Consider the following 19300-nt stretch of genomic DNA (forward strand, 5'->3'; position numbering starts at 1 on the left):
GTGCTGCCAGTATGGTTGTTCTTCAGAAAATTAAACATGGTCTTACCTTATGATCCAGCAATTCTACTTCTGAGTTTATACTCCAAGGAATTGAAAGTAGGGTCTCAAAGAGATATTTGTACACCCATGTTCATAGCAGCTTTATTCGTAATAGCCAAGAGATGAAAACTACCTAAATGTCCATCAACAGATGAATGAACAAATGTGGCATATACATATGATGAAATATTATTCAGCCTTAAAGAAATTCTGACACATGCACACAGAAGAACTTTGAGGACAGTATGCTGAGTGACGTAAAGCAGTAATAAAAAGACTAAGATTGTATGATTCTACTCATATGAGGTACTTTGAGTAGTCAAATTCATAGAGCTAGAATGTGGAGTGGTGGTTGCCAGGGACTGGAGGAAGTGGGGAATGGGAAGTTAGTGTTTAATGGGTATAGAGTTTGAGTTGAGAAAGGTGAAAACATTCTAGATAGTGGTGATGGTTGTACAACAGTATAAATGTACTTAATGCCACCGAACTGTATACTTAAAAATGGTTAAAATGGTAAATATTATGTATATTTTACCATAATTTTCTTAGAGGGAACTTATCTTTCCATAGACAATTTTATGAACATTTTTGACTTGGATAGCTTGCGATCTCTTTGGAAACCAGGTATTTCCCTAGTTTTGGCTTTCCATTTATTCAGTATCCCTTTTTAAATGAATTTATAAATGACATAAGGAGAAATACTTATCCCCGTATCACACAAGGCTCAGGGATGAATGAGATATAGCTGCTTTTCTCCAAGGATTTGCTATCTAATAAGTGGGAAAGACAGGTAAGCAATGAACTCCAATCCACCGGGAAATGAAATAGTGGGCCAAGTGTAGAAATGCAAGCCATGAGTTCTGCCTGGGCAGTTAGGGAGGCTTTCCAAAGAAAGGGGTGTTTAAACTGGACCTTGAAGAACACTTAGGAGTTTACTCATGGAGAAGAAGGGGTGAACGTGGGGGAACACATTAGGAAGTGGGGTAAAGAGAGTTGAAGGGGCAAGCATTGGGACATGACGAAACCAGTTGACTCCCCAGTGCCATCCCCCGAGGCCTCTGCTCAGTCATAGGGCTTCATGGGACTCAGAACATGCCTGGCTGAACACCAGCAGGAAGGCAAGCACAAGCCTGGATGTAGCAGAGTTGTCTTTAGAGATGACCCAGGAAGTGGGCTGACCTCAGAAAGCAAAGTCAAAGCCAGCCATGCATCAGGGCCAGAGGTGAGACCTTGGCTGGCTCAGTGGTATGATTCTAGAGAAACACAGAGCATGCCAGAGCTTCCTGTGCAAACAGAGAAATGGCTCCCTGCATGTTGGTGCCTGATTGTGTGCAGCTGTTGGTTTTGTAGTCTGACAACGAGAGGAATAGAAGCGTTTTTCATTACATACAAAAGCTTATGTAATCTTTCTTGTCAGCGTCTGGGACTTAGACAATCTGCAGCACACATCTTCCCCTAATACCCACATGCATGGACTTATCGCGGGATGATGGCACGCAAATGGTGCACAGCTGTACAACCATTGCCTTGGCCTGGGTAGAGGGGAGGACAGAGCGTGCTTGTGAACTGAAAATCCGTGGGTGCTGTGTCAATCATTCTGAGTCGTGGGATGCAAGAAGGAGACAGAGGGCATGTAGAATTATGTCTTGGACCTGGAAGATCATCAAAGTCAACTCATTCACTAGATTATTGTCAATCGACATGTATCACTCTTGTCACTGAGGCTATTTTTGCTCTTTGAAGCCTCTGCTATGTCCCCTGCCTTCTGTTAGGCACTTCTATGTCAGGCAACCACAAAGATGGCCCTCATGGATCCTCTCCACATCTCTAGACTCCCGTCAGAGGTCCCTTCACCCAGCTCCCAAGGCCACAGCAGTGTCTAGGATCCATGACCATCCACAATGAACTCTCATCTGGCCATGGCTGGGGCACAAAGTGTAGGGGACAGGCCATATGAAGAATCCCACAAACCCACCCCTTGTTGTTTGCCAAGTTCCCAGGACCCAGCTACCTCTTGAGGGTCAGACCCTGATACTCTCATACCCACAAAGCACAAAAACCTCTTCTCTCTCCCCTTTGTGGAAGCCTCCTGATTCTCTCAGGTGGGCCTGACTCACAAAGAGCTGGAAATTCCCTACCTGGGGTCAGGGCACCGGGGCCTGAGAACACAAAGCCCTGGCTGCCTTTCCTGGAAGAGAAAGTGGGAAATTACCTTCCATTGTTTTGGTTGATAGGTCAGAGTAGTAAAAAAGATAAGCTACAATTTCTTTCTCAATATCTCACCTTATTGCACATCGATAGTCTCGCTTGCCTGAACACCTGGATTTACTCATCTGCTACCATGATGGAGCCCTTGGCCCTACCTATGTGTTAATCTGTTCATGGATCTGTCTTGGCTTCCCAGGATGTAACTCTTGAGCATTGTTGGGTAGGCCACTAATTGCTTCTTAATTTTCTTTAATTTATATTCAACGCTGCTCCGTGAATCCCACTCTGTCTCTTGCCCACTCATAATTATTCTCCCGCACCCCCCAGGCCCAAAACCCTAAAGAATCCGATCTTATTTTAGGGCAGATTTACACTGGTGCAGGAGGACTTGACCCTAGCAAAGCAATGACTGAGGATTAGGAATCTGAGGTCTGAACCCTCCTTACTTTCATATGATTTCCCCCCCCACCCCACCTCATTTTACTGAGATAAAATTGACATACAGTGCAGTGTAAGTTGAAAGGCTACAGCATAATGACTTCACACAGCTCTAAGACTACTTTCGAACTAGGAATCCTGGCATGTCCCACCCAGAAAAGTACTGTCATTTGTGACAAGCCAGCTATACCCAGGCCCTAGTTCAAATACCCTGGGATCAAATGGCCTGAACTCAGCTCAGTGGACAAGGCCTTTCTCACCTGGGCTCTGGAATGATTAAGTGGCTCAGTGGAGGCACTTTCCTTTGTTTGCTGAAGAAAGGACCTTGTTGGTTGGCTTTTTCCAGAGTGTTCTTTAAGGAAGCTGCAGGTTGCTGCAGATTCTGTATATTTGATTTTCCACCTTGACTGGGTTCCTAGTGAAGCTGAAGCCAACCTTCTCTCTGATGTCCAAATGCAGGGATTTTACAAGTTCTTGGCATTAAGAGATTTGCTAACATTGAGATCTCTCTTCAGGCTCTCTTTTCCAGCCTCTCCCAACAATCTCTGACCGTGAACTTCATGTCAGTCTCAGATCTGGTACCTGGGATATATGTCAACAGCTTTAAGGGTCACTTCTGCATGTCAGCTCCTGCCCTTCTCACCTACCTTCCCAGGTCTGAAGGCTGTATCCTTTAACCTCCTCCTGAGTATAGCTCCCAAAGAGTTGGAGGGCATGTCACCCAGACTGCTGCAGCCTATGTGCATGAACAGATATAGCATCTGACAATCTGATTTATGTTTTCCAGATTTATCCCATTATTCACATTCCCAGGCCAGGCTGATATTTTAGGAGCATGAATCAGAGTGTCTGGCATGGCTTCCTCTGCAGCAGAGCTCCGACTGCAGGCATAATGAAGTTGGGAGGGGGAAGAGCTCAACTTATTGGAGGAAACTTGTGTCAGTAACAAGTCTGCCTGGCAACAGCACTGGGAAAGAAATATCAGGCCCCAACATCAGAGTCCAGATCTTCGCACTGGTGGAGCTGCATCACACTGCATAGTTTTTTTCCCCTCAGTGAGTTGACTACACTCTTTAAGAAAAGGAAAATAAGTGTTCTATACATGCATTCTCCAAATGATATCCCCCTACCTGCCACCAAATAGGGAGACTGATGAACTGAAATGCCACCAGGCTGTAGCTATCCGTGGCTATGTTATGAATGAATAATAAGAAATGAGCTTCTGCAATGGAATGAGAGGCACAAAAACGCAGTTTCAAGGAGCAGAGCTCACTGGCCCCCTGACTCAGTGTGGGACTCTGCTTGGGGAGTAGGGCCCAAGACTAGAGAGCCAGGGAGATCATTCTTTATTTTTTCCCTAGTCTCTTAAGTGCGTGCCTCTAAACACAGAATTTCCTGTTTCTCGAGGACTCTATTTGGAAAGAGGGAGAAAGTAGAACAAGGAGTGATCTAGACTCCTGAACACTTGGGGCTACCTCGAGATCCGTGGCTGTTCCTTCTTTACTCTGGATCCCAGTGCCCGGAGCAGTGATAGGCACAGGTGAAAGCTTAACACTGGGGTATTGAACTGAACCTGGCCATGGCTCTCTTTGTACGTCGAGTGCCCTTGAGCATGTCTCTTTAGCCCTCTAGGCATCCTTTTTACCATCTGGAGCATGAACGAATGATCTCTCAGAGGTCTGGCATTCTAAGCTTCCAAGGTCAAAACCAGTTTTACAGTCTGAAGAAAGCAGGGAATTAAAAATGTTCCCATCAATGTTTATGTCTCAGATGCCTGATCTTTGGGTTCTGCTTTATTATCATAGTGTAGGCACACAAGTCTTCGGGCTTAAATGCTCCCATGAATACATCATTCAGTGGTATCTGGGATACATTTACATTTTTAGCATCAGTGTAATTCTATTTGGTTTTATGCCACAGGAAGTTCAAGCCTGATTCAATTAAAGGGTTTCATAAAATGAGTTTTTAAGAAGGAAAGACAATGCTTTGCACATGTTACACCATTGTATTGTGCATTGTTATCCAGTCAGGCAGGTTGGGGGTGGCTCATGCCTCAGTCCAAGAATCTGTTAGCAATCCAAAAGTTGCATTTTTACTATCTTATTTGGAAGCAGGGAATTTAAGAGCTGGAATAGACCTTCTAGGTAGGCGGGCACTCTTACTAAAACAAGGGCAGAGAGTCTTTTTGTACATTTTTGCACACCTCTCACCTCCCAACGTAGCTTTCTTATTGTGGGCCTGAAAAAAACGGAACAGAAAAAGCCCTGATTGCTAAACCCGGGAATAAGGAGAGGGTCGGGAGCACAAAATAGAATTGTGTACTATCCGAAAGTGCTTCCCTTTTCACCCAAAGCAGCCATAGCAAGATTTCAGTCCCCATCTGTCAGAGAACGGGCGGAGGCAACTGTGCAGAGCTGCGCAGAGGGAGAGGTCTGCTCAGGTAGCAGCCGCAGCTGGTTTTTTCCATAAAATGCACACCAGAGAGAAGCAGCCCTCCATGGAAATAGAGGAGAAGGCAACTCGGGACTTAACGGGAGAACTTTGAGCCAGTTCAGACAGAGAGATGGAGGAGTTGCAGCCTTCGGATAAAACCTTTGGTGTGAGTAGGCAGACATGGCAGCAGTAGAACTCAGAAGAGATATGTAGACAAGAAGAGCAAGAAGCAAACATCCTGAGATAACCCACGTGAGGTATGAGATGGGAGGGGAAATTGGAGGGACAGTCACTTGAGTTCTGCTGCGGCCGTGTAGTTGCAGAAAGACCCCAAATCTTAGCCGATGGAAAGTCTAAGCTGCAACAGAGAAGGCAGTACTCAAGGCTGAGCCTGAGGAAGAAGGGGAGTTGAGTACGAGAGGGTGGAGGGCAGGGGAGAGTCAAGGCAGCGGATTCAGAACAAAGATAATCTTAAATTTCCAGAGTTCTTTCGTTTGATGCTTGACTTGTGGCTGGGGTGACCATTTAATGAAACTGCATGGAGGTTTGACAAAGATAGTGAAATGAGCGGATCAGCACAGGATCAGGACAGAATGATTTTTCTTTAGAAAATGTCCTTAGATATTAAAATTAGCACCAAACTACAATCTGTACGTATTCTATGTCCTTTGTACTTTTGGCCACAAGAAACAGAAGACCCAGCAGAAAGGAGTTTGAACTATAAGGAATATTTATTATCTCTTAAAACAAGAAGGTAGGCGACGTCGGACAGTGCCAAGGATCTTCCAATCAAGGGCCTCATGCCTACTTTCCATTTTTCCCCTCTCTTATCCCCAAACTGGTGTCCTAGGATGGCTTTCCTCATTGCTTCTGCAGTTTTAGGCATCTTTGCAGGTAATGATATTCAAGACAGGGGGAAGAAAAGTCCCTCAATCTTGTAACCTCTTAAGAGCAAGAAATCCCTTCCTGGAAGTGTCTCTGATGACTTTCCCTCACATCTTTTCAGCCACAATTGCATTACACTGCTGTGCAATTGCCCAAAGCAATCTTTTAGCAAGGGAAAGTAGACACAGACTGGCTGAGACTGATAAAGGTTCATTCTGTGGGGCCTTTCCCTGAAGCACAGGGCCATTCGGCAGGGATGAAAAGAACTGGTACTCAATTTATGGAGAAGGATTGAGGATCCAAACTACACCTGGAATTAACTGCTCTGGGTAATGGCGATGGGATTGGAGGTGGGTGGGGGTGTCTCCAAGCCAGGCCTGCTAAGCCCCTCCATTGACTCTCTGGACAGCCAACACTTGGCTGTCCTCCTGTCCTTTGGGGACAACTGTAACAGAGGAGTAACTGAGGTCAGTATAGGTGACATAGCACGGCTTCTCAGCTATGAAGAGACCGCTGTCACAGCTCACGTCCCTGACTCAGCCCTTTTTACTACCCACTGCAGTGATTTGGTACACATATATATATTGCAAGATGATTACTGCAATGGGTTAGTTAACACATCTATCACCTCACATAATTATCTTCTGTGTGTATATGTTGAGAACATTTAAGATCTTCTCTTAGCAAATTTCAAGTATACACTACGGTATTGTTAACTGTAGTCACCGCACTGTATATTAGGTCCCAAGAACTTATTCTTCTTGTAACAAGATGTCAGTGCCCTTTGACCAATATCTCCCCATTTTCCCACCCCCAACTCCTAGCAACCACCCTACTACTCTCTGTTTCTGTGAGTTTGGCTTTTTTTAGATTCTCTATATAAGTGAATTTGTATGGTATTTGTCTTTAACTTATTTCATTTAGCATAATGCTCTCAAGGTCCATCCACCTTGTCACAAATGGCAGAATTTCCTTCTTCTTCTAGGGCTATGTGTGTATATACGTGTGTGTGTGTGTAACATTTTTCTTCATCCATTGATGGACACTTAGGTTGTTTCCATGTCTTGGCTATTGTGGATAATACTGTATTGAACATGGAAATGCAGGTATCTTTTTGAGATACTAATTTCATTTCCTTCAGATATATACCCAGAAATAGGATTGCTGCATTATATGATAGTTCTATTTTTAATTTTTTGAGGAATCTCCATAATGTTTTCTATGATGACTGCACTAGTTTACATTTCCACCAACAGGACACAAGGATTCCCTTTTCTCCACCTCTTTGCCAATACTTGTTATCTCTTGTCTTTGATAATAGCCACTTTAACAAGTCTAAGGTTGTGGTTTTGATTTGCATTTACTTGATTAATGATATTGAGCATCTTTTCATGTACCTGTTAGTCATTCGTATGTCTTTTTGGAAAAAAAAAGTCTGTTCAGTTCTGCCAATTTTTTAATCAGATTATTTGTGTTTTTGCTATTGAATTATATAAGTTTCTTATTTATTTTGAGTATTAGCCCCTTATGTAATATATGGTTTTTAATGTTTTCTTCCATTCCATAGATTGCTTCTTCATTTTGTTGATTGTTTCCTTTGTGTGGATAAGCTTTTTAATTTGATGTAGTCCCACTTATTTATTTATTTTTGCTTTTGTTGCTTGGTGCTTTTGCTGTCATATCCAAAAAATCATTGCCAAGACCAATGTCAATGAGTTTTTCTCTATGTTTTCTTCTAGGAGTTTTATAATTCAGGTCTTACATTTAAGTCTTTAATGTATTTGCAGTTAATTTTTGTGAGTGGTGTAAGATAAGAGTTCAAATTTATTCTTTTGCATGTAAATATCCAGTTTTTCCACTTATTGAAAAGATTAACTTTTTCCTTGTGAACTATTCTTGGCTCCTTTGTCAAATATTAGTTGGCCGTATATACATGGGTTAATTTCTGGGCTCTTGAATCTATTCCATTGACCTATGTGTTTTTATGCCAGTAATACACAGTTTTGATCACTATAGTTTTGTAGTATAATTTAAAATCGTGAAGTGTGATGCTTCTAGCTTTTTTCCTTTTAAGATTGCTTTGGCTATTCAGGGCCTTTTATGGTTTCATAAAAATTTTAGAATTTTTTTCATTTCTGTGAAAAAAATGCTATTGAAATTTTGATAGCAATTGCATTGACTCTATAGACAATTTTGGGTAGTATGGACATTTTTTTTTACGGCAGAAAAGAAAAGCTTTATTAGAAGGGAAAGTACACTTCCAGACGTGGAAGCGGGCCTGAGCAAGAAAGAGAAGCGTGGCTCAAAGGCCAACATTTTAACAATATAAATGATTTTGATCCACAAACATGGGATATTTTCCCATTTATTTGTGTCTTCTTCAATTTCTTTCATCAATGTCTTATAGTTTTCAGTGTACAGATTTTTCACCTCCTTAGTACATTTATTCCTAAATATTTTACTGTTTTTGATGTTGTTATGAATGAGATTATTTTCTTTATTTCTGTGTTAGCTATTTCATTGTTAATGTATAGAAATGCAACTGATTTTTGTATGTTGATTTTGTATCCTGCAACCTTACTAAGTTTATTTATCAATTCTAACGGTTTTTTTGGTGTAATCTTTAAGGTTTTCTATATATAAGATTGTGTCATCTGCAAACAGAGATAATTTTACTTCTTACCTTTCAATTTGGATGCCTTTTATTTCTTGTTTGATTGCTCTGGCTAGGACTTCCAGTACCATGTTAAATGATGAGAGTGGTCACCCTTGTCTTGTTCCTGAATTTAAAGGAAAAGCTTTCAGCTCTTCCAGTTGAGTATGATGTTAGCTGTAGATTCTTTTATATATAGCCTTTATTATGTTGAAAGATGTTACTTCTATACCTAATTTTGGAGAGCTTTTATCAAGAAGAGGGATTGAATTTTGTCAAATGCTTTTTCCACATCTACTGAGAGGATCATATAATTTTATCCTTTATTCCATTAATGTGATATATAACATTTATTGATTTGTCTATGTCAAACCATCCTTGTATCCCAGGCATAAATCCCACTTGATCATGGTATATGGTTCTTTTAATGTGCTGTTGAATTCAATTTGCTAGAATTTTGTTGAGAATTTGTACATCTCTATTCATCAAGGATATTGGCCTATAATTTTCTTTTCTTATAGTGTCCTTATCTGGCTTTGGTATGAGGGTAATGCTGGCCTCATAAAATGAGTTTAGGAATGTTCACTTTTCTTCAATTTTTGGAAGAGTTTGAGCTGAATTCACATTCCTTCTTCTTTAAATGGTAGAATTCGTCAATGAAACTATCTGGTCCTGGACCTGTCTTTGTTGGCAGGTTTTGATTACTGCTTCAGGGTCCTTAGTTGTTACTGGTTTGTTCAGATTTTCTACCTCTGCATGAGTCAGTTTTGGTAGGTTGTATGTTTCTAGAAATTTATCCATTTTTCTCCCAGATTATTCAGTTTGTTGGTGTACTGTTGTTCCTGGTAGCCTCTTATGATCTTTTACATTTCTGTGCTATCAGTTATAATGTCTCTTCTTTTATTTTTAATTTTGTTTGAGTTCTTTTTTTTCTTGGTTAGTCTAGGCAAAGTTTTGTCAACTTTGTTTATCTTTTCAAATAACCAATTCTTAGTTTCACTGATTTTTTTCTACTGTGTTTCTATTCTCTTATTTATGTCTGCTCTAATCTTTACTCTTTCCTTCCTTCTGCTAACTTTGGGCTTAATTTGTTCTTTTTCTAATTCCTGGGATGTAAAGTTATGTTGTTTATTTGAGATCTTTCTCTTTGTTTTTAAATGTAGGCAATTGCTATACCCTTCCCTTTTAGAGCTGCTTTTGCTGCATGTCGTAAATTTTGGTTTATTGTGTTTTCATTTTCATTTGTCTCAAGATACTTTCTGATTTCCTTTTAGATTTCTTTATTGTTCATGAGTATGTTGCTTAGTTTCCAAGGGTTTGTAAAGTTTTAAGTTTTCCTTCTGTTACTGATTTCTAGTTTCATACCATTGTTATTGGAAAAGATACTAAATATGATTTCAATCTTATTCATTTTGTTCAGGCTTGTTGGTGGCCCCACATATAATCTATCATGAAGAATGTTCCATGTGCACTTAAGAAAAATGTGTAGTCTGGTGCTCTTGGATGGAATATTCTGTATATGTGTTTATTAGTTTCATGTTGTCTATAGTGTTATTCAGGTCAAGGCAAACTTATTTTGACATAAAACTGAGACATCTAACATGGCAATAATAAAATGTAGCCATTTTGGTAGAAACAGCAAAGGGTTCAAAATCAGACAGACTTTGTTTAATCTTGGCTCCATTTTCTGGTTGAGAGGCACCAGGCAGTTTCTTCATTTCTCTAGACTCATCTTCATTACCGCAATTCCTTTGGCATGTGAGTTTTTTCATGAAAGGCAATGTTATGAGGGATATCATGGCAATGAACGAGGCATTCTATAAGTCTACAAAAAATGGTGCTGCCATACAGGTCATGTTCAAGGAGGCGGAGGAAACAAATGTTCCCATTTTTCTCTCCTCTCACCCTCCGATCTTTGTTACTATCTGCCCCCCAATTTTTGCCAAACCCAACAAAAAGCCAAAGGGACAAAGAAGTATGGAGAATGGTGGAGGGAGGGGCAGTATTACAATGGGGAATAACCAGTACAGTTGTTGTATGTGCCTGGTATATACTACCATATATAAATACGAGTGGATATTATTTTTATTATTTTTATTTTCAGAATTCTGAAGTTAAGAAAAAAAGAAAAGTTAAATTTCCCATATATAAGAAACAAGCTTGGCACACTAGACCATGTGATAGGACCATGCTCCTGGCCTTCCTGCTCCTCTCTTCTGTCATGGGTCAAGGCATGCTAAAGGGATATTACTATGCTGAAATTCAGCTTTTAGAGGAAATCTGTGAGAGGTGTGTTTAGAATGTTTCTGTGATCTTCCTGCCCATGTAAATGTAATATGCTCCCCTCCCTTCCCCCCGGCCCCCATGACTGTCTTTATGTGCCGAACAAGTTCCTCCACTCTAACTAAACTGGCCTGTCAGTGTAGCCAGACGCTCAGAAAACAAGTCTGACAGAAGCTGTGGTAATAACAACATGGAAGGTCATTTGTTTTCTGCTTTAATGACAGCGTCGATAGTGCGTGCATCTTGAAAAGTTTTTCCTGAAGTGTTGGTGACTCCAGCTGGCCATACAGCCACACTCTCTTCCCTGTACTCATCAATGACCAATGAGTGATGACAGGTCATTATTCCATTCTAAACTGAAGAGCCAAACATCTGCAGTTCATTCAAGTTTCTCTTGGCTCAGAGATGAGTCAGTGTGCAATGAGAATAAATGAATTACAAATGAGATTAGATGAGAATGGACATTTAAATGTGCACCGTTCTCACACCTCCCATTTTCATTCCTACGTCTACTATGTTCTACTCCTCACCTTTCTCTATTTCTCCCCATTGCCTCAGCTTTTTGCCTTCCTCATGTTCTTCTCACTGCAGAGCCATTGACTCCAAAGCCTTCACTTGTGAATTCAGATAGAATGAATCAGAATATTCAACCAGGCATCCCACCCTTAGAGGGGTAGAGCATCATTCCCCAACCCCAGGAGAAAATTAACTTAGTTTCTAAAGCAGATCAGTTTCCTCACTCTAATTTACCTTGAGACAGTAACTGATATAGCCTCCAGTTTTGATTAAGACCTTGGGTGTTGATTCCTGTTTGTTTAACCCACAAATTACACTCTTCTGGTGGCTCAACTCGTTACATGTATCCCAGATACTGACCAATTCTGTTCCAGGGGAACTAATGTTTAAGTCCCTTTCCTGATAACTCCTTGCTGAACTGCTTAATGAGCCAAAGAAGAAGGTATTTTTAATTGGATTCCTGCTTTGATAAAATTTTACATGTTGCCTTTGAAATAAATACATAAAAGATTTCCTCTCCTCATTCTCTCTTAATAAGTAGCAAAAGAAATAAAAGAAAAGCACATTGGGAGGAGGAATATGGGGAAGAAATGTCTCAGCAGCTATAAGTTAATTTAGAAATTTATAGATAATTCCAAAGAAGGGAAAATTTAGTACAAATTATGTTTCTTCTAAAAGGATTAGTCACCTTTATGTAATGGATATGTAGAACTTTCTGTCATCTGTGCCTGGAATTATTTGCTTCAATTCTCTTACTGGATTTCAATTCTACCTCCTCCTCTTCCCTTGAAAGAGAGAACATTGTTTATTAAAAAGGAGATCCAATTCTCTTCAAAAGTATCAGGTACCTGTAATGTCACAAAAGAAAAATGTCCATAAACAGCCTCCTCTGCAGGAGTGGGTGTAGGATCCTTGCCCAGATAAGATTATTAGGTCTTAGCATCACTTCCAAAGAGGTACAAGCTTGAGTGTCACACCCTTAGAGCAGTGCTTCTCAACCCAATTTGCACATTAAAATCACCTGGGGGGTTGTGTGTGTGCATACAAATACATACACATCGATTTCCTGGGCCTCACCCTAGAGAATCTGATTCAATTGATCTGAAGTAGTGCCAGGCATTGGTAGGTTATAAAAGCTCCCTGTCGATTCCAGTGTGCAACCTCATTGAGAATCGCTGGCTTAGAGCTTCAAAAAGTCTGCCTGTGCCTAGCTTTATTGCCCTGTGAACTAAGTAACTTTCTTCTGAAATTCAAAAGAAGTTTCTTGAACCCGGTTGCCTATTTGTAGTCTATGACATCCATTAGCAAAAGAAAAAGGAAATGTAACACCTGAAGTCTACAAGGGCCAAAGTTCTAAAATGCCAAATGTTCAAATCTGAACGCTGGGTGAACTATGAAGTTGCTTCTTTCTCTCCTCCTTGCTACCATGTGCACACATGCTTGTGTGCACATGCACACACAGTGACTTACCATAGCTCTACACACAAACTGCAGCTTTGGCCCACCTGGCACAAAGCACTGAAGCAACTGGTATCTGTCAAAATTGTCTTCCTGCCTTTACTGGGCTGCAGGTGGCCTCCACTTAGTCACAAGTTGCATTCCATGTTATTTGTTTGGAATTCCAACACATGTTCCCACAGAAATGGTGTGATTGTGATGATAAATTTTCTAAGTCAGCTTCTGCCTTTTGTAGATATCAATAATATAGCTGGACCAAAACTCGCAAAATCATTTTAGAGCAATCACTGTGGAGTTAGAACACTAACAACATAGGTCCACTTTGCCGAATTCCTAATACACCGAGGTGTTCTCTGAAAGAATGTGGTAGAGGCGGTAAGAGACACATAGAATGTCAATGACACAGGGAAAAGAGAAAGCATTGGATCAAACTCAAGGGTGAGAACTGGCTTTGAAGACCAAAGAGAGGGAGTATAAGAAATGACTTTTAAGATCTAAAAGACAGGATGGGGCAGCTGTGAGTGAGGAGGTGTAAAATGGGGGCTTCCTATTTAGTAGACCATTGACATTCACAAGGAGCTATTTGGAAACCTTAAAAATTCTCAGATATGTAAACAAGGAGCCATTTATGGAGGTTCTGGCTTTCTTCCAAATCACATGTTCATGGAGATTTTTCTCTAATTTTTTGTGAAGATCTCAGTAGCCCTTGACCATGTTTTCAATTTAAACAAAAATTTTAACCCTCTCTTGATTGCCATTTTTCACAAAGAAACAGTGTCATTACCAGGAAGTGTTAGGGACTTCAGAGAAGTAGAAGCAGATGCTTCATCTAAAAGGGCAACCATTGATCAATTCCAGACAAAGGCTGCCAAAATAGGCTGCTTGCTCAGTTCTCTATCTTTTTTTTTTTTTTCAAGAGAAGGCAGAAATATAGACATTTATATGAAATGTCTTGATTTTATTTGGAAGTACTAGTTAATGCAATCAGACTGGAAAAGAAAAGATTTACAGATTTAGGAAGAAAGAAATAAAACTGTCTTTATTTGTAGATGACATGATCATCTATGTTGAAAATCCCAAAGAATTAACACATAAAAACCTTGGAAGTGATAAGCAATGATAACAAGGTTGCAGAGAGTACAAGTTTGATCCAGAAGTCAATTTCTTTTTTGTATACTAAAATTAAAATTTTAAATTAGAAATTAAAAAAACATCATCATTTATATTACCATAAAAATTTGAATACTAAGTACAAATCTAACAAAATATGTACAAGATCTATATGAGGAAAACTATAAAACCCTGATGAAAGAAATTAAAGAAAATCTAAACAAAGGAAGAGGTATTCCATGTTCACGAATGGGAAAACTTGAAATTGTTAGGATGTACATTTTTTCAATTTGATCTCTAAATTCAATACAATCTCAAATCAAAATTCTAGTAAGTTATTTTGTAGATATCAATAAACTGATTCTAAAGTTTGTATGAGAAAGCAAAAGACCCAGAATAGCCAACAAGAAAATCCAGCCAAGCTTGGGTTCAGCCATAATTTTTTTGATACAGTGCCAAAAATACAATCCATGAAAAAAAAAAAAAGATAAGTAAAATTAAAAATTTCTGTGAAATATGTTATTAGGACGATGAAAAGACAAGCCATAAACTTGGAGAAAATCTTTGCAAAACACATATTCTGTGGGACTTGTATCCAAATTATACAAGGAAATCTTAAAACTCAGCAATAAGAAAATAAACCTAATTAAAAATAGATAAAAAATTTGAACAGACACTTCACCAAAGAGATATATACATGCATATATGAAAAGATGCTCACCATTATGTGTCATTAGGGAATACCACTATACGCCTATTAGAATGGGTAAAATCCAAAACACTGGCAACACCACAGGCTGGCAAGGATGTGGAGCAATAGGAAATCTCATTAATTGCTGGCATGAATGCAAAATGATACAGCCACTTCGGAAGACAGTTTAGCAGTTTCTTACAAAGCTAAACGTTGTGTTGCCATACAATCCAGCAGGCGTGCCCCTTGTTATTTACCCAAATAATCTGAAAACTCGTGTCCATACAAATACATGCACACGAATATTTATAGCAGCTTTATTCATAAATATGAATAAAGCAGCAACCAAAATGTCCTGCAACAGGTGAATGGATAAACAAACTGCAGTAATCTATACAATGGAATGTTATTCAGCGCTAAAAGGAGCTATCAAGCCATGGCAAGACATGAAGGACCCTTAAATGCATATAATGGAAGACAGCAGTCTGAAAAGGCAACATGGTATATATAACATTTTGGAAAAGGCAAGACTATAGACACATTAAAAAAAACAGTGATTGCCGTAGGCTTGGGAAAAAGGGTGGAAGAGATGAGAAGGGGAACCCCAGAGGATTTTTAGGGCTGTGAAACTATTATATGTGATATTGTAGTGGTGGATACATGACAATATGCATTTGTAAAAACCCATAGAGCTGTACAACACCGGGAGTGAACCCTAGTATAAACCATGGACTTTAGTTAATAAAAATGAATCAATAAAAAATATGTCGGTAATCAACATGTTTTTCTAAATTTAATACAAGTCAACACTGAGTGGGCCAAACAAACATATCTGAGTCCAGTTAACCCTTTGACACTCTGAGCTTTCCCCACGAGTCACCAAAATTCTAGAGTGAGTAGCAAACAACAGAGCTATGTCGCAATGTAGTGGGTGGTCAGGTAGGTATGCTCACGCTCAAGTGACTTATTCTTTCACATCAGGCAACTCTTACAAATTTATGTCCTAGGAAGATCGTAAATTATGACATCAACCTCCTAGGCCACTCATAAGTGGTCAAAACCACGGGTGAGAACAGCCTGCTATGTTAATACTCCAGGTTGAATGCATGATTGAAGACGAGCCATCAGCGGTGGGAGATGGAAGAGGAACTGTCGATGGGACCAATGTGCATGGTTTAGTCAATAACTGAAGTCAGAAAAAGGAAGCTGATCCACCTAGCAAAACGAAAACTTCAAAGTTTTAAAATAGAGTGAAAGATAATTTTCTGAGAAGGGAGTCACTCTATCTCCAGGTAAGTTCACTGCAAATAAACTGAAACCACTTCACTTTCCATGCTCGATAGATGCTTTCTGCATTGATCCTCACTGGGCTGTGTTCTAGATTGAGAGAGAGAAAATGGACAACGATACTTGCAGTTGAATAAGAGAAGATAAGTACACCAATAACTAGACTTGAAGGTAGTCACAGGAGAGGCTTCTATGCAAAGAGGATGACTAGGTCATCCATTGTAGGGAATAAAAGAAAGCTTTCAAGGCAGAGGGGCATTTGGGAAGGGCCTTGAGGGGGTGGTAGAATTTTTATATAAGGAGCTCAGACAAGGTGACAGTCAAGAGGGCATTTTGAGCAGTGATCCAGGTCAACAAGGATAAATATTCAGTGACGCAGGTTGCCTGGAGTGGGACACACAGAGGGATAATAGAAAGGTATGGCTGAAGGATGAGATGTGGATGTTACGTGGAGAATTCTGAATGTTGGGCATTGGCACTTAATTCAGCAGGCCGTTATCAAGCGTTAAGCACTGGATGGGATGCTAACATATTCCTTCTCTGTCCCCATGTCTGATGCTTATAGGGAATTTCTTTTCTTCCCATATACACCTTCCTTTCTTCTCGTCTTCCCCTTTTGCCATCCTTCCCCCGTTTCTCACTCTATTCCTGATAAATCTCAGATCTCCTTCCAGCCTCCTCCTCTCCTCTAGCAAAGAGCAATGGCTATGGCCTAATCTAATTCCATTCTCCTTGGCCCTATTTTTATGGATTTTGGGGGGGGGGCGGAGGGGATTAAGTTTCTAAGCGTAACTTAACATAAGCTCTCTGATTTCAGACTTAAAAAAATCTTAGATCACCAACAGCTCCATCAAAAGATAAAAAACCTTTTGCTATGAGACTATGCAATGACAGTGTTGGTGGGCCCAATGTGGAGTGGTTCCTGTTATTTGCTAGAGTGTGACAGTTAATGAAAACATAGGAATGCCAGCCTCATATGCAGCCCTCATCAAAAGCAAACAGCCTCTTAGTAGGCATGTCATTTCCCCTATTTTATTCATTCTATAAACATTTATTGACCATATACTCTGTACCAATAGACTTAGACAGTGTTTCTATGTAGTTCAAATCCTAGAAAGGGAAAAAAAGAAAACACAATAGTGTGATAAGACGATGACAGCTAGAATTGTGCTTCTCAAAAATAATGTGTATGCAAAATTACCTAGGGGTCTTGTGAAAAGTATATTTTCATCCAGTAGGTCTGGGGTTGGGCCAGTCTCCTGGAAATTCAAATCTACAGGAAAGAATGAAGAGCACCAGAAATAGTAAAAGCGTATATATATAAAAGAATACATCAGTTCAAGTCCTCCAGGAAGCAGATGCCTAGACAAGTAGACATGTAGGAGATTTATGTGGGGAAAATGCCCCTGAAGGGTACAGGGAAGTAGAAGGAAGAGTAAGGAGAGCTTCAGACACCAGTGTAGGTCTGACATCTGTCAAAGGGGAGGAGCAAGGAGGAAGGATTGTATAGCAGAAGCCTTTCCTGAAGTGTAGCTCTGAAATATTCTTGGCCTGGAGAATTGGGATCTCCAGAGCAAATATTACCCATGAGAGGAGTGGGCATATCTTGCTGACATGATTGTCCCATGTCAGCAAGAATGGCCTGCCTCTAGGACCTCTGCTATGCTCAATCACTGGCTGAGAGCAGCCTGGGAATGGTGAGGTCTCAGCATGAATGCTGCAGGAGACTGTCCACCAACCATTCTCCTCACAGCAGTTTTCTTGAAGGGAAAGGTCTAAGTAACACATCTTCATGGATGCCAACAGACTATGTATTTTTTTAAAAAATCATATGACTCTTTAAAGTAGGAATTAAAGTATTATATTGTACTTATATAAACGTTTATCATGTAAGTAGATGAAATATAAATGACAACAACAACACAAATGGAACTATACTATTGCGAAATCATATTTTATGTGAAGTAGTACAATATTTAAGTAGGTTGTGATAAGTTAAAGATGCATATTTGTAGTAGAGCAACCACTAAAAAAATATGCAAAGAAATATGGCTACAAAGCCAAGAGAGGAATTGAATTGAATAGTAAAAAAAAAAAAAAAAAAAAAAAAAAGAAAAAAGATTAACCCAAAAAGATAAGAAAGGAAGCACAGAGGAACAAAAAACAGATGGACAAATAAAAAACAAATAGGAATTGACACACTCAATTTTAATTATGTCCATCTGTATAGCAAGAGTTAATAGAATAAACACTCCAACTGAAAAACAGGTGATTAGACTGGATAAAAAAAAATCAAGACTCATCTATAGTCTGTCTATAAGAGACACATCTTAAATGTAAAGACTCAGATTGAAAGCAACAAGGTGAATAAAGTCATATCTTGCAGACAGTAAACATAAGAAAGCTAGAGTGGTTAAATTAAAATCAGACAAATAGACTTTAAGATAGAGTATTATTTCCAGAAGTAAAAAGGGACATGTCATAATAATAAAAGTTTCAACTCCCAAGGAAGACATAACAGTTATCAATGATTCTTAGAAAGTTATACTTATCTATCGGCCATCAATCTTATTCTTAGGTTATTAGCCAAGAGAATGGAACATATGTCCACAAAAAGACTTATACAAGAATGTTCATAGCAATTTTATTCACAATGGCCTAAATTTGGAAACAAATCAAATGTTCATCAACAAGAGAATAGATAAACACATTTCGTACATTGATACAATGGAATACAGCTTGGCAAAATAAAAACAAAAAACTGATTTACACAACAACATTGGTAAATTTTACAGACATTATGCTGAGCAAAGAGGCCAGAGACAAGGGAGTACATACTATGTGAGTCCTTTTATATGAAGTTTTATAACAGGCAAAACTCATCTTTTTAAAAAAAAAACAAAAAACTTTCTTTTGGAAGTAAGGGGCACAAGTGAACATCCTGGGGTGGTGGAAGTATTCATTATCTTGTTAGAGATACAGATTACATGAATGCATGCATTTGTTGAAACTCATCAAATTGTTACAGAGGGGAAAAAAGAATGCGTAAACAAGTAACAAAGATGTATAAAACATGGTGTCTGTCCTTAAAACAAAATGAAGAATATTTTGAGAAAAGTAATAGACAAAAGACCCACGGTGACTTCATTGGAAACAAAATCCACCAAGTACAACAGAACCTCTGTGTTTTCTCTTACCTGGAGTTCGCAGCCAATGATTTAGAGACATTGAATGGTAGCACCTGAATATACGTGTATGACATCATTTGTTGGAGCCAATAAAAAATAACAGTAATCACG

General features: G+C 39.3%; 1 long non-coding RNA gene across 1 annotated transcript in view; it reads left to right on the forward strand.

Moving 5' to 3' along the window:
* Positions 1-16041, forward strand: part of LOC107196681 — a 39126-nt gene extending 23085 nt beyond the window's left edge. The window contains exon 3 of the long non-coding RNA XR_001518111.2: positions 15812-16041. This is a non-coding gene — a long non-coding RNA (uncharacterized LOC107196681). The remainder of the gene's footprint in view (positions 1-15811) is intronic.
* The last annotated feature ends 3259 nt before the right edge of the window (positions 16042-19300 follow it).

Source organism: Pteropus alecto, unplaced genomic scaffold, assembly GCF_000325575.1.
Source record: "Pteropus alecto unplaced genomic scaffold, ASM32557v1 scaffold8, whole genome shotgun sequence".
In the NCBI taxonomy this organism is placed as follows: Eukaryota; Metazoa; Chordata; class Mammalia; order Chiroptera; family Pteropodidae; genus Pteropus; species Pteropus alecto.